Raw genomic sequence first — 16,768 nt, 5'->3', positions numbered from 1 at the left:
GGTTTCTTAAAATGCAAAACAGCACCGATATTTGGAGTTCCCTGAAGACTATTGTGTTTATCTGATATTACTCACTCCCTGAACCTGTACATGACATTATGGACATTATAATTGAACAAGAATAATAAAAAAGGTGAAGAGCAGCAGCACAGCCAATACAAATCATCAGACAAGATCAAGGTTTACAAGATCGAGGTTTATGCTCAGGTGAAAGGTCAGGCAAGCTCCAATTATGAAAAGTCATGATTCACAAGAGTCAATAGGCCAATACTTTTGTAATGCTATGATTTAAACCTGCAGCAGGCCCTTATGACATCAATTATGAATGATAAAGACAGAACCAAGTCACCTGTTGTAAGGAGTGATGAGGTTTGGGTTCGTCGCTACCATAGACGTGAGGTGAATCCTACATGATTGAGATTTGTGTTCCTGTCAAATGTATGTGCAAATTCACCGGGGAGAATTTTTTTAAAATCATATTGCACTTCATTGACTTTTAGCTATGTCCTACACACTAATGCCGCATACACACGATCGGAAATTCTGACAAGAAGACCGTAAATTGTTTTCTGATGAAATGTTGGCTCAAACTTGTGTTGCATACACACGGTCACACAAAATACCAACCGTCAAGAACGCGGTGATGTACAACACTACAACGAGACAAGAAAAATTAAGTTCAATGATTCTGACGATCGGAATTTCCGACAAGAACTTTTCCCGTCTGAAAAATTGAGAACCAACTCTCAAATTTTTGCTGTCGGAGATTCCGACAGAAAAAGTCAGATGCAGCCTATACACAGTCGGAATGTCCGACCAAAAGCTCACATCGAACCTTTCTTGTTGGAAATTAGGACCGTGTGTATGTGGCATTAGAAGCGCCAATAGGGTGGAGAAGAAAACAATATCCATTTACGTGGGTGAGAGGAGAGTTGACTTATCTTGGGGTTAAACTGACATCTACAGTAGATGGCCTTTACCTTGCTAACTATATCCCCCTGCTAAATGAGATAAAAACAGACCTAAAAAAGAACATAACAAGACCACTTTCATGGCTAGGAAGGATAAATGTATTCAAGATGGCTACCCTCCCAAAAATAACATATACATTCCAGATGTTACCCATAGACATTCCACAGAGTATTTTTAAGACTATTAAAACAATGCTGATAAAATATATATGGAAAAATAAAAACCTGAGAGTAAATTTTGCAACATTAACAAGTGGAAAAAAACACGGAGGATTAGCAGCACCAGATATAAATAGATATTATAAGGCCACGATTATTGCAAGAATGGTATAATGGGGTAATAAAGATAAAGAGAAAGAGAAAAAATGGGTTTGAATGGAAAATATTATAAGTAAAACAATACTGCACAAAAACGTTTGGATACCACGAAAATATAGAGTATGTGATGTGGACACGCACGGACTAACAAAAAATGTCTTCAAAGTTTGGGATTTAATTTTTAGACAGAATAAATGGACTTATAACTCACCTTTAATTTCACTTACAGAAACTAATTTTTTTATTCCAGGGAAAGGGTCTCGGTGGGCAAATAAAAGAGGGGCAGCACCAGTAAAGGATATCACAGAACAGGGAAAGATAAAAACACTCTTGGACATAAAAGAAAAAATACAGGTGGGATATCAATGAATGGGAATATTTACAATTAAAACATCTGGTAAACTCAATACCCTCACCAATAAGGCCTTGTACACACGACCAGTTTTATAATTAAACTTGATAGATAAATTAATAAACAGCAGGGAGAGGGAAAAAAAAGAAGCACCAATAAAGGGGCCTTTGGTTAAGCTGGTCCCCTCACTATAAAAGGGGGAGCAGATAGCAGCCATAGTGGCAGTGAACTGTAAAGATGACAACCTGTATAGGGAAAGACTAGGATCAACTAGGAAACTTCTTTAATTGATAGCTTTTTGGGTAATCAATATATTTTGATACCTTTTCATTTTTACTGGGGGATTTTTTTGTATTTAATTTTATTTTGTGGTTGACTGGAGGTAAGAGGTCATATTACACTGTTGACCCATTCATAGTGAACATCTTTTTTTTCTGCAAGGCTTCCCTTTTACAAAAGTGAGCATTAGTTTGAGCTGGGGCATTTTGGGGTTTTCATTTCTCTTGTTTTTATTTTTAAGTTGATAGGGCCTTGTTTAAAGTTTTGGGTGCTCATAGCAGAGCATTCAATTGTTACTGACCATCTGTTCTTGGAGCCTGCTCGTTGTTTACATCATGCTGCTGAATAATGATAAGCCAAACTGCCCTGGGACCTGTTCAGCAGGGGTTGGACAGATTTCAAAGAAGTTTGGTTGCTGAACCCAAACCCTATTGAAATCAATAGGAGACAAAGTTATCAAAATAAAAATACCAATGTCAATAGGCAAGGGGATATCAAAAAAATATCATGGTAAAGTGGGCAGCACTCTGGGGAACATGTATCAATGCAAAAACATATTTTTTTTAAATTCCATGTGGGTCGAATAAGTGATTTTTTAGCACTGACATTTACAAAATATATTTTTTTTTTTTCCGCAAAGAATTTGTTTGATTTTGCGATTTTCTAAGACTAGATAGATAGAATAATGGTACAAAACCAAAGAGCTACAGTATGTGTACAGAGGTATTCAAGGAAATGTACCAAGGGAAGGCAATATAAAACATACAGTATACAAAGGATAGGCAGCAAAATTGTAACATACAAGACAGTCGGAATTTCAGACAACAAATGTTCGATGTGAGCTTTTGGTCGGATATTCCGATCGTGTGCAGGCTCCTTCGGACATTTGCTGTCGGAATTTCCGATAACAAATGTTTGAGAGCTGGTTCTCAATTTTTCCGACAATAAAGGCTCTTGATCGTGTAAATGCAATTCCGACTCACAAAAATCCACGCATGCTTGTAATCAAGCAGAAGAGCCGCACTGCCTATTGAACTTAATTTTTCTCGGTTCGTTGTACGTGTTGTATGTCACCGCGTTCTTGACGATTAGAATTTCCGACAACATTTGTGAGACCATGTGTATGCAACAGAAGTTTAAACCAGCATTCCATCAGAAAAAAATCCACGGTTTTGTTGTTGGAATGTCCGATCATGTGTACGCGACATTAGTATGCAAGACAAGATCCAGGCACAGGCCCTTTGGACACAAATCAGACGCTTGGTTGGCCAACAATCAGATTGTGTGTACGAGGCTTTAAAGTCCCCTCCCCTGTGGTTGGAGAGTCCTTTATCCGGCTGGGCCACATTGTAATTCCCGCCTTCTGGAGCCTGCAGTGCCTATGATGGACGTCCCTCGGTCCTTCGGCAGCGCTCGTGGATCAGATCGGTCCCGGCGCTCGCCGCTCGTTTCTAATAATGGAGACCTAAATGCCTGAGACTCAGGGCTTTTCGGGGACCCATTCGGGGCTCCAGCCTCCCAAGCCCGGGCCTCCCGACGCCCCTGTCACCGCCTACACTGTGATCCCCCACTGGCACCCCATGTCACTATACGTTACAGTAGAGATGCATAGGCCAGCGGGGGGAGAAGCCACTAAGCACAGTAGGGATAAGCAACCCAACTTTTCCAAAGTGTTGGTTTCTGCAGGATCTTCAGCCAGTGGTTCCTCTTCACCCCTGTAGGGATTCATAGTACGGCAGCAGAAAAGTTGGGTATTTAATGTTCTTTTGTTTTGCAGGAACTTTTTATTGTACTGTTTTAGGGACTGTTGTTATTTTTGTGTTTAAAAAGGTATTTCTTAAATTGCGATCAGCTTGAGCCTGTACACCTGAAAGCATTTTTTTATTCTATTATAAGCTCAGTGGAAATCTTCACCTTTCCGACTCTCTTGAATAACGATTAGGCACATAGCGAGGCCCCAGTTGGAACTAGTTCTGCCATTTCAGAGAACAGAGCAGGTTATTATCTGAACCAGACGAAGACTGTCGTGTTTCTGGCAGACCAAAGCTCCCCGGCCAGTATCAGCTATCTGCTTCCTGTAGGTCACCTAATTGCCGTCGCTTAAAATTTTCTGTCAGCTGTTATTTCAATCGGCCTCACAAACGCCTCCCTACCTGGCCCTTTTTTTCCAGTGTCACTGCTTCCCTAACCACGAATCCAAGATTCATCTTATTCTCTGCATTGTGTGGGCTCTGAGGGATCAGTGCCAGGGCAAGTGATGCAGCAAGGCGCTCTTTGATTATAGATGACCTGCTGCATGTCAGATTAGGCCGCTACACCACTGTGAACTAAATGATACAATATAGTGGATGAATGCCTCTTTCCAGTCATGCTCTCCAGCTTGCTTAATCTTTCTCAGATTCCATAACTGAGATTGCTCTGTTATCTGTTACATGAGACGCTGTATAAATTTAGGCAAGTCATGCTCGCTGATTTTATTTAAGTGGATGACAAAAAAAACAGGAGTGCTTTTCCAGCCATGAACAGATGTCTTACCCCCTCTGAATCGTATTTATTTCGATATTTTTATTTTGTTATGGATTTGTTAAAGAATAACTCCACTTTCGTGGGGAAAAAAAAAGTCATATTGTAATTGAATGTTATTAAATATTACCTTACCTTTTCAATCTGAAGCGCTGTAATTTTCTGTAATGTGCAATATGGCTACCTGGAGGTGTACAGAACACCACCCAGAAACATAATTTCCTGCTTGTGTGATTGGCTCATTGATTTTCCAAGAATTCTGCACTAAAATATACACTATGGCCCGGATTCACATACAGTGGGCATATTTATGCCGGCGTAGCGTATCGAATATACGCTACGCCGACGCAGCGCACCGAGGGAAGCAGAGTATTCACAAAGCACTCGCCCCCAGCGTAAGCCAGCGTAGGTGGAAGTAGGCGTGAGCCATGCTAATGAGGCGTGACCCCATGTAAATGAAGGACTGAGCGTCATAAAGTTACGAATAACGTACAGCGCCATCCCGTGGACGCATCCCAGTGCGCATGCTCAGAATCACGTCGGAACTACTCCCTAAGATACGACGGATCACTGCCTACGCCTAGACATATTCACATACAACGTAAACGACAAAAGATACGACGGCTTGTGTTCCCTGGTCCATACCTTTGCATGGGTTGCGCCTCCTATATGAGAAATAACTTTACGCCGGATGTACGACTTACGTAAACCGCATGTATTATGAGCCGGGCGCAACTACGTTTGTGAATCGGCGTATCTCCCTCATTTGCATATGTGCATAGAAAATCAATGGGAGCGGCAAATGCGCACAGCGTAAATATCCAAGCCCCTAAAAAACAACCCCACAACATAACCCAGTGCACAAAGCAAGGTCCCTAAAGACATGGATGAACGAGTTTGGGGTCGGGGAACTTGGGGTCGAGGAATTAACCCTGCCTTTACCATTCACAAAAACGGCACGCTCAGTGCGCCTGCGCCATTGTCTATGGCACGCATGCGCCGTAGACATGGTGCCCGTTTTTGTGAAATTATCTCCTTAACCGTGTAGGTTAAGGAGATATTTCTTGCATCTACAGGTAAGCCTTAATCTAGGCTTACCTGTAGGTGCAAGTTGTGTGGTTGGGTTTACAACCACTTTAATCCAAGCTGGACCAATGTAAATTTGTATAAATTAGCCATATCTGGTTTTCTTAACAGAACATTTTTGGCAAGAAATATCCACAAACATAAGAAAAACAAACAACAGACAGCATCTCTGGTGGAAAATTTAAAAGTACCACTCATTGACCAATGTGCTAATTAAATTGAAACTCAGGAATAATAATGGGAAACGTCATTTGTAATGAAATGCCCCATATAACACGTTTGTCTGTTGAAACAATTTTATGTTTCTATTAACTTTGTCATATTAAAGGCAAACTAAGACCAACGATCCTTAGATGTAATGCACAAAAGGTAGCAGTAAAGCTTTCTTCCCAAAATAGACAAGGAGCCGAAATTCAACTTAGAAAATACGGTATACATCAAGTCATGGTACTGTGCGTATGTCGCTAGGAATAGATTACCTGTCATGACACACGTTACAACAAAGTAGAGGAGTGTTTCACTAATATCAGTGCTTGTCACACTTTGAGAGAATCAACAAGGCCTGACCAGTAAGATGAATGGAAAAACGATCAGATAAAGGGCTTGGATCTAGGATACACAAACTTCAGTTCAAAAAAATATTTGGCTGACATTGTTTTTTAGTATTACGCCAAGCTAAAGGGCAGAATCAGGATAACAGTGTATTTCTCCACCTACTGTATGTCCCTGAGAGTTAAAAAAAAAAGCTTCACGATATGTCCAAGAGTTTGTGGACACCTGACCATTACATCAATGGACACCTATGATGGACATCCTATTCCAAAACCAGGGGTTATTAATATTGATTCAGCCCTCCTCCCGTACAGATTTCTACTAGAAAGCAAGATCGTTGTTTTAAGATGGCACCAACTCGTGATCCAGTGGTGCTCTCCACTCCTGGCCCGTCACCCACAGATTGCTGCAGAATGGTAGGGAGATCACTGCTACACTGGTTGAGTTCTCTCCCCCTCCAATTCCACTACTTGTAGCCTGCCAAAACAAGACAAAGGAAGGATGGAGACAAACTCTCCCTGTCACTAAGCAACATGAATGCCAACTGCACAGCTCAGGACATCCAAACCCAGCATTCCATTTATGCTTTTGCCACTGCAGATCAGTCAATATCAGAACATACCATGAAAAACATGCTCCTCTCTTTGAGGCATACGTTACATGATGATCTGTCTGAATGCTCTCTAACCTTAATAGTATGGTAGGTACAGGCTCATTCCGAAGAAATCCAACATATTGAAGACAAAATGAGAGACATGTTTAGCCCTGGTTCACACTGGTGTCAAATCGAATGTCAAATCGGCGTCATTTTCCGGCAATTGCCGGAAATGGCACTGTCCTAATCGGTGTGACGCCACATCTGTGGCGCTGCACTGATTTTAAAAACTAGTTTCTGTACTACTGTTTGCGATTTCGGCCTGCGATTTACATTGACATCTGTGCAAAAACCTGCACAGATGTCTCTGTAATCATGTCCAAAGTCGCAGCAAACTGTCCTTAACAGGAAAAAGCTTTCCCCATTTACCAAGCTTCTGAGAAATAGTAAAATCTTAAAAATGGGGTTTCCCTAGAAAGCTTCTTTTGAGGTGTAAGGGAAAAATGATCCCCATCTACAGTCTGTAAAAGGGCCAACTCTTTGAAGAATGGAAACTTATGCTACTGGATACTTAATTACTTCTTCTGCCACAGCCTGGGCACTTAGGCCCCATACACACGATAGAATCCATCCGCTGAAAAATCCCAGCGAATGGGTTTCAGCGGATAGATCCTATGGTGTGTACACTCCAGCGGATCTGTTTCCGCGGATATTTATCCCCTGGGATGGATTCCAGCAGATCAAATATTTGCTGACATGCTAAACAAATCTATCTGCTGGAATCCATCCCAACGGATGGATCCGCTGGTCTGTATAGACTCACCGGATCCATCCGTCCGAAGGGATCCCCCGCATGCGTCGTAATGATTCGACGCATGCGTGGAATTCCTTATATGACAGCGTCGCGCACGTCGCCGCGTCATAATCGCGGCGACGGAGCGACACGTCATCGCCAGAGGATTTCGGCGCGGATTTCAATGCGATGGTGAGTACACTCCATCGCATTGGAAATCCGCTGAAATCCTCGAGAGGATTTATCCGCTGGACCGTATTCGCGGATAAATCCTCTCGTGTGTATGGGGCCTTAGAAACTGAATGGTCTTCCCCTACATAATGATCTCTTCCTATACAACATTAAGTTGCCTCTCTCCATATTATTAGGGCACGGAGAACGAGTTTACGAGATTTTTGCTGCCTTTGTTTGTTGCCCCCACCCCAAGTTATCATAGCAGATCTGGCTGCCCAATGCACCTGCCTTTTTTTGCAGGTTATTCCTTTTTTTTTTTTTACCTTGTTTTTACCTTCTCTATTTCAGTCCTACTCCTTTAATAGCTGCACTTTTCCAGTTTACCTGCCCTAGATTACCTAGCATCCTATGCACAGCACTTGAAGAGTGGACACCAGCAATTTCCTTCCTCCCCACCAACGAAAATGGAGTGTCAACCCTATAGACTACCTTTTGGCTCTGCATGGCCCCTCCTTTGGAAAGTACCTCCTTTTATGCACTATTATTTACATTTACTATTATTTACATTATGACTTTTTCTTAATCAACACCAAAGGACTTTATGGCTTTGACAAACATGCCTTCCTTATGAGTGAAGCTCCACCCCTTAACCTGCCTTGCGGTATTCCCGAGTCTGACTCGGGGTTAGATTTTCATGCTGCTTTCAGTCAGACTCGGTCTTGCCTCGCTGGATGCACAGGGAGTGTTTACTTACCTTGTCCCTGGATCCAGCGATGTCACCGCGCTGTGTGGGACCTCGCTCGATTCACACAGCGTCCTCCTGTGCCGCCGATCTCCGTTCCCTGCGACGTTACGACGCACGGGGACGGAGAACGGCGCCAAATTCAAAAAAGTAAACAAACACTTTACATACAGTATACTGTAATCTTATAGATTACAGTACTGTATGTAAAAAAAAACACACACCCCTTGTCCCTAGTGGTCTGCCCAGTGCCCTACATGTACTTTTATAAAATAAAAACGTTTCTTTCTCCCTGCAAACTGTAGATTGTCCATAGCAACCAAAAGTGTCCCTTTATGTCAAAAATGGTTTTAGATCAGCTAAAAAACAGCGATAATAAATTATAATCACTTGCAGAATTGTGCGATAGCGATTTGTGGGGAAATTCGTCATAAAAAAAATAAAATAATGACAGCGACAATTCTGCAACTGAGCAAATTTCAGTGATTTTGATTTGATTACATTATTGAATACTTTTTATTATAATTATATTATTATTTGTTATAATTATTTATAATTATTTATTATATTATAATTTATAATTTTGTTTTTAAAAAAATGTCATACCCGGGATGCCTATTAGAATCTTGTTTGGTCAGATTTAAGTGAGTTATTTCTAAAAATTACAGGCCTACAGTATAAAACGCCAAATTTCCTTGCAAATAATGGTACCGCTTTCAGCATGTTTTTTCTGAAAGAATCATACCGCCAGGGAGGTTAAGGGTGACTACATCTTTGTGCGAAAGTCTAATTTTGCATATTGCAAATGCCCATGCCTGCATTTCAAACAATATACACAACATTTTCTGGCAAATGGCCCTAAAAAGAAGTGTAGAGTATTTATTGCCATCAAAGACTACCATGTTTAAATGCATTAGGGAAATATCTGATCCACACTGAAGATACAGTACCTTATTCTAACTTGTGAACTTAACCACAGCCTTTATTTTTCTATGAAAATGACCACAAGATTTTGGAATGTGGGAATTTGTGCCCATTCAACCAAAATAGCTTTTGTGGGGTGATGTACTGACGTAGGACCGGCAGACCTGGTTGGCAGTCAAGGTTCCAACACAAAGGTGTTCAGTAAAGTTGAGGTCAGGGCTGTGTTCAGACCAGTCAAGTTCCATTAAACCAAACTCATCAAACCATCGTCTTTATGGAGCTGGCTTTGTGCACAGGGCACAGTCATGCTGGGACAGAGAAGGGCCTTATTTAAAACTGTTGCCTCAAGATTGGAAGCCCACAATTGACTGAAATGTCTTTGTGAGTTGTAGCATTAACAGCACCCTTCACCAGAAATCAATAATTTGGAGGTGTATTCACACATTTTTGCCCATTTAGGAAAGATGTGATGGCAAGGTGTCCACAAACTCTTGAATTAAGACAAAAATAGATAGCCAGGAGATGGAGAGCCAGGTCTCATGCAGAGAGGACTCCATGGGACACAACAGGCTCCAAAGCACAGTGTTGAGTAAACAATATGGTGGCCAACAAAAACTTGGCAAGAATATCCACGCTCTGCTATAAAAGGTCCCTTAAGGACACAAATGATATTACTGAGGTAAGGTGTTTTTTTTACCCTATCAAAGACAAAGAACAATTCACTGGTCTGGCAAGTAAACAAGCAACTCTATAGGAAATAGAAAACTAATTATTTATCTCTAAGCAATCCTGTAGTTGGTAAGTTAAGGGGCAGAATTGCTTGTCCAGCATGATCCTTGGGTCAGGCTGGTAGTGACTCAACTTGTCAACTGTAAGGTATGTTAATCTACTTTACTGTAAGGTTACATTCTATACTTGACTTGGGTGCATTTTTTGTAAAACTATAGAACACAACTGTTTGACAGTCAGCTTGGCAGGAAACACATACACAATATTGGTATAATGTTCAGTGCTAAACAATCTTATAAAAAAATATTAAAGTTTAACATTTAAATGAAAAGGAATGCATCTGCATGGTGATACATGAAGGTGCAACCATGTGAATGTTGAGTGGATTGAAAGTTCTGGGGATGAACCACTAAAAATTAGTCTCTAAAAAAGTCTCTAAATGGAGGCTGTAAAGGTTCACTGTGAACAAATGGAAAGCAAAAGGAGGAGAGAGAAGTCAATCCTTTAAACAGCTTAGGAATTTATTCAGTATATAAGTATAAAACAACTCTAAAAATGTGCATGAAAAATGTTGGAGCACTTGCAGAGTGTTAGAGCGGGTGGGAACTTCCACATGCAGTGCCACAGAAGCACGGGAGGGCTGCTGGAAAATCTCTATCGAGGGGTCCACAACGCCAGACCCCAGCTGGAGCCTCGATAAGCCTCATGGAGAAGTCGTCTTTGTGTGTCTCTGTGGGAGTGGTCCAGGGCTCCAAACTGGGGAGCCGCCCACACGCTGTCTGGCCAATCGGAAGCATTTAGAAGGCACAGCCTCGCCTTCTTCATCAGCTGATGAAGAAGGTGAGGCCGTGCCTTCGAAGTGCGGCAGGAAATACTTCACAATACACATTACTGGCAGACAGAAAATAGGATATACTGTATATATATTTAGCTGGCAGGGCATTTGGGATACATTAAAGGCTTCAAAACACACACCTGCCTGGCAATTAATCACATAGCAACAAGGAAAGCAGGATGATTATCAAGCTCCAGTGGGTCAGGAAAGCTCTGATTTTTTTTCCCTCTTAAAGGGAAAGTAAACCCTTTTAAACTGTTAAATTGATGGGTTTACTTCCTCTTTAATGTACCAGTGGAAGTGCCGTCATTACAGGTGTGTCATATAGATGAAATGTTCATGCTGATAAGCATCTTATGTGATTGGAGACCAAACTAAAATACTGCTTCTAATATATAATAATAATATTAATAATAATACACAATTACCATTACCATTACCTGTAGGTACAGTGACCATCTCCTAAACTTGCAGAGTTTAGGAGATATTCACACTGAATGCTGCCGATGACGTCACCAGTGCAGAGCTTCATGCCGGAGGCAAGGGCTCCCACACACATGTGCGGGAGTGACGTCATTGCGGTTCCGGCCACTCACACAACCGGAGCTTGTGAAACCGGAAAAAAGACAGAGTCAAGATGGAAGCCCTGTCAGTGGTGACAGCGCGCCACTGGAAGCTTCGTTCTAAGGTAAATATTTCATAATGTGCTAGTAGGTGATGCCTACTAGCACATTATGCAATTGCCATACAGGGGATTTTTTTTCACTTGACATGGTTTACTACTGCTTTAAAAGAATATGTAGTATCTGAATGTCTGTAGCATAGCCATAGGTTCACTTTAAGCACACCTGTTGTAAAGTATTGCTTGAAAAACACATTAGCAGGTACACAACACTAGCAATATGCTGCATGTGCCATAAATGTCACCACTTTAGATGATTACTATTTCTCACTAGTAATGCTTTGAAGAAGATTTCTAGAGGTAATATCTACATTTTCCTGCTTCTTTCTTGATGGTGCTTCTTATAGCTCATGGCAGGGGTATATAAAACATGATTCGTAGAGATGATAGCCTATGGGACAGCTACATGAATTTCTGCTGTTCCATGTTTTCAACATTCTGCATTGAAGATTAACTAAAGGAAAATGAATAGCGCATTAGACCAGTGGAAAATTCTACAGCCAGTGAAAACCACTGAAGTTCATTAAAGCTACTTGGTAAACAGCAGAACGTAAATCATAATAAACCACATCATAAAGAACTGGAAGAATTCAATCCCAGTTGGCTAGCGTGCAATACATAATGTATACCCTCTGTGCTGAGCTGGGCACAAGTTCTTTTTAAAGCAACACTCCATCTTTATAGAAACATTATATACTTTGCAGAAGGGCAGAAAAACAAACAAATTTGTACACAGTATTTAATGTATTTATTGCATGGCTTGCTCAATGTCATATGGATAGAACTGCAAAATCTGGTAAGATACAGCATTTCACCACTGGAGTACCTGGGAGGTATAAAAAGACTTCATGTGACTGACAAATGTAATTTGCGTAAAGTTAAAGTAATTTTCTTTCTGTGATAATGTCTTTTAAATATACATGTAGCATTAGCCCCGGAGGAACTGCTGGTTGTTTTGGGTGGCACATTTACCTCGTGGCTCTTCCGAATTCCTAGGGGTGAATGGTGCATATAGCAATAGTAAAGGAATGTCCGCAACAAGTGTCTTTTGCTGTGCTCTTTATTACCCAGCCGGGTAAAAACAATGAACTGGTGATGAAAGGGATAGAGTTTGCAGAAAGAAGGAGAACAGCAGATTCAGGCGTAGTATTTGGAACAGTCCTGCTCCCATATGTAACACTTTCTGTACCACTCCTGCCTGAGTGGGTTTAGTGTACCCGGACAGGCCTCTCTCACTGACCTGGCAGCCGGAGTATCACTCGAACATTTGTAGGATAAAGTCTCTGCCACAGATCCTCCTGAATGGATTTCAGGGAGCTGCCACAGACCCTCTCTGGTTGCAGTTACGGAGGTAATCCTCCTTAGGTGAATTACGCCTGGATCTCCTTCTTAATGTCGCCCAGGTATCGACTGATAGGTGATCAATCCTTCAGTGTCAGGCTACCTTGATCTCCGGTGGTTTGTCGAAATCCTATTGGACCGCCAGCCTCTCATTGGCGCCCCTCAGACGGACTCCTCACCGAACAGCAATACCGCTTGGGATCCTCAAAGCTGGGAACCCAGTCGCTCACTGGGTCCCCGTCGCTGCTCAGATGTTCCGGGCCAACATGGCCCCGGAATCAGGAACACCGCATGGCACACATGGCCCAGCCAGGTAGGCCATAGCGCCGGGGCGCCGTGATGTGGCCACCCTAAAGGTGAGTGTCACACTGGACGAAGAAGACCCAGAACCAATGGCGTCTGCCCCATAAAAACCCTCCCCCAGCATGCACAGCGAGGCTACGCCCTCCTGATTGGCTGCTGGGGAAGAGCACCCAAACCTTGACTCCAATGCTGCCATCTTCTGCACAGGGGTGGGAAGAACACCCCAATACAACAGAATAAGCCCACAGCACAGCTAAGCTGAGACAGAGACCCTGTTTTAACCACTTGCCGACCGGCCACCGCCGTTATACGTCGGCAAGTTGGCTCGGCTGGGCGAGAGCACGTAGTATGACGTCCTCTCTCCCAGCCGCCACTAGGGGCGCGCGCGCCCCCCGCTCGCCCCCGACTCCCGTGCGTGTGCCCGGCGGGCGCGATCGCCGCCGGGCACACGCGATCGCTCGGTACAGAGCGGGGACCGGGAGCTGTGTGTGTAAACACACAGCTCCCGGTCCTGTCAGCAGGGGAAATGCTGATCTTCGGTTCATACAATGTATGAACCGAGGATCAGTGTTTCCCCTAGTGAGGCCACCCCCCCCCCCCACAGTAAGAACACACAAGGGACATACTTAACCCCTTCCCCGCCCCCTAGTGTTAACCCCTTCACTGCCAGTGGCATTTTTATATTAATCCAATGCATTTTTATAGCACTGATCGCTATAAAAATGCCAATGGTCCCAAAAATGTGTCAAAAGTGTCCGAAGTGTCCGCCATAATGTCGCAGTACCGAAAAAAAAATCGCTGATCGCCGCCATTACTAGTAAAAAAAATATAATAAAAATGACATAAAAATACCCCCTATTTTGTAAACACTATAACTTTTGCGCAAACCAATCAATAAACGCTTATTGCGATTTTTTTTTGCGAAAAATATGTAGAAGAAAACGTATCGGCCTAAACTGAGGAAAAAAAATGTTTTTTTTATATATTTTTGGGGGATATTTATTATAGCAAAATGTAAAAAATATTAATTTTTTTCAAAATTGTCGCTCTATTTTTGTTTATAGCGCAAAAACTAAAAACCGCAGAGGTGATCAAATACCACCAAAAGAAAGCTCTATTTGTGGGAAAAAAAGGACGCCAATTTTGTTTGGGAGCCACGTTGCACGACCGCGCAATTGTCTGTTAAAGCGATGCAGTCCGGAATCGCAAAAAGTACTCTGGTCTTTGGGCAGCAATATGGTCCGGGGGGTAAGTGGTTAAGCATAACAATTTGGATCAGAGTTTAACTACACTCTGATCTCCCTTTAAATTTAAATAGCACCGGTACTTCAAAGTAACCAGGCGCTACACACACTATTTTACCAAAAGTATTGGCACATCTGCCTTTACATGCACATGAACATTAATGGCATCCCAGTCTTAGTCTGCAGGGTTCAATATTGAGTTAGCCCACCCTTTGCAGCTATAAAAACTTCAACTCTTCTGGGAAGGCTGTTGACAAGGTTTAGGAGTGTGTCTATGGGAATGTTGGACCATTCTTCTAGAAGTGCATTTGTGAGGTCAGGCACTGATCTGGACAAGAAGGCCTGGCTCACAGTCTCTGCTTGATTTCATCCCAAAGGTGTTCTAGTGGGTTCTGGTTCAGGCCAGTGAAGTTCCTCCACCCCAAACTTGCTCAACCCGTGTCTTTATGGACCTTGCTTTGTGCACTGGTCCAAATCATTTGGTGGAGAGGGGATTATGGTGTGGGGTTGTTTTTCAGGGGTTTAGCTTGGCCCCTTGGTTCCAGTGAAGGGAACTTCCTAAGGCGTCAGCATACCAAGACATTTTGGTCAATTTCATGTTCCCAACTTTGTGGGAACAGTTTGGGGATGGCCCTTCCTGTTCCAACATGACTGCGCACCACTGCACAAAGCAAGGTCCATAAAGACATGAATAAGTGAGTTTGGAGTGAAGGAACTTGACTGGCCTGCACAGAGTCCTGACCTCAACTCAAAAGAACACCTTTGGGATGAATCAGAGCGGAGACTGCGAGCCAGGCCTTCTTGTCCAACATCAGTGCCTGACCTCACAAATGCGCTTCTGGAAGAATGGTCAAACATTCCAATGAACACACTCCTAAACCTTGTGAACAGCCTTCCCAGAAGTGTTGAAGTTGTTATAGCTGCAACGGGTGGGCCAACTCAATATTGAACCCTACAGACAAAGACTGGGATGCCATTAAAGTTCATGTGTGTGTAAAGGCAGGCGTCCCAATACTTTTGATAAAATAGTGTACCTCCCATACCCTCCTCTGTGTTGCTGGCACACCAAAGCTACCTTCATCGCCACTCCCATGTTTTCACTGTGTGGTCCTGTCTGGGTCTGCATTGTCACCTTGTCACATATTCACCTAGTAGAAGGGGCTGTGCTGAAACATGTTGCACGGGCACAGTACTCCATTGTCACTATGAGGTCCAGGGCAATGATGTGTTTAGCCAACACTGGTGCCAGTGAAGAAAGGATATGGCTGAAAGAAATTAGTTTAGATCAGGTGTTGCAAAAAAGTCAAAACCAATATTTAATTAAATTAAATGTAGTGCTACCCCCGGGGGAATCCACTGGAATGAAGGTTTCTCCTGCCATTCCTCCAGACCAGAGGTAACCTGCCCTAAAATGAGCCAAAACGCACCACGAATGTAGAAACCTGACCTAATGTCAGAAAGTAACATCATCCCTTGAGTACAAGCATAGAAGAAAACCCATCTCTGAGTTGGGACTATGTATGCACAAACTGAAAAAGTAACATAAATTAAAAATGTATCATCTATTTATTCAAAAAGTTTAAAAGAACACAATTGTACACATAGTTATGCGGCAATTAATATACATAAATTTTACTGTAAAAAAAAAATATATACATAAATAATATCTGAGATATGAACAACAAATATGAAAATAATACCCAATATTGTACAAATAAAGACAACTGACGCGTTTCGAGCATTCTTCTTCAGAGGTGCCTGAATGTAGCAGCTGCCTAGAATGTAAATATGATATAGATGCATCATCAAAATACTATACATGGTGAGATGCAAGCATTAAGCATCTAAAATCAATCAAGCAAGTAAAACTAAAATACCAACCCATCAATAAAGAATATATGGGAAACAGATGCCGCTATATTTAAAACCAGGAATTTCTACTGACGCTATAGCCATGAGATCTCTTTAAAGCGGAGGTTCACCCTAAAAAACAACAATGTACCATCCAAACCAGCATACTAGCGTCAGCTACAGTATGCCTTTTTAATTTTTTTTGCGCTGTACTTACTGTTTAATCCGTCACTTTCGTTTCAGACTCCCGCGGGGAATAGGCGCTCCTATGAAGAGGGGAACATGATTGACAGCCGGCTATGGCGCGTCACGCGTTCCGAAAATAGCCGGAGTAGGACTCGGCTCTTCACAGCGCTATACGGCACCTGTGCACAGACTAGGAGCTGACTGCGCAGGCGCCGTAAAGCTCCGAGTTCTATTTCGGCTATTTTCGGAACGCGTGACGCGCCATAGCCGGCCGTCAATCATGTTCCC

Source organism: Rana temporaria, chromosome 13 (assembly GCF_905171775.1).
Source record: "Rana temporaria chromosome 13, aRanTem1.1, whole genome shotgun sequence".
In the NCBI taxonomy this organism is placed as follows: domain Eukaryota; kingdom Metazoa; phylum Chordata; class Amphibia; order Anura; family Ranidae; genus Rana; species Rana temporaria.
The sequence above is the reverse complement of the archived record's forward strand: the minus strand, read 5'-3'. Positions refer to the sequence as shown.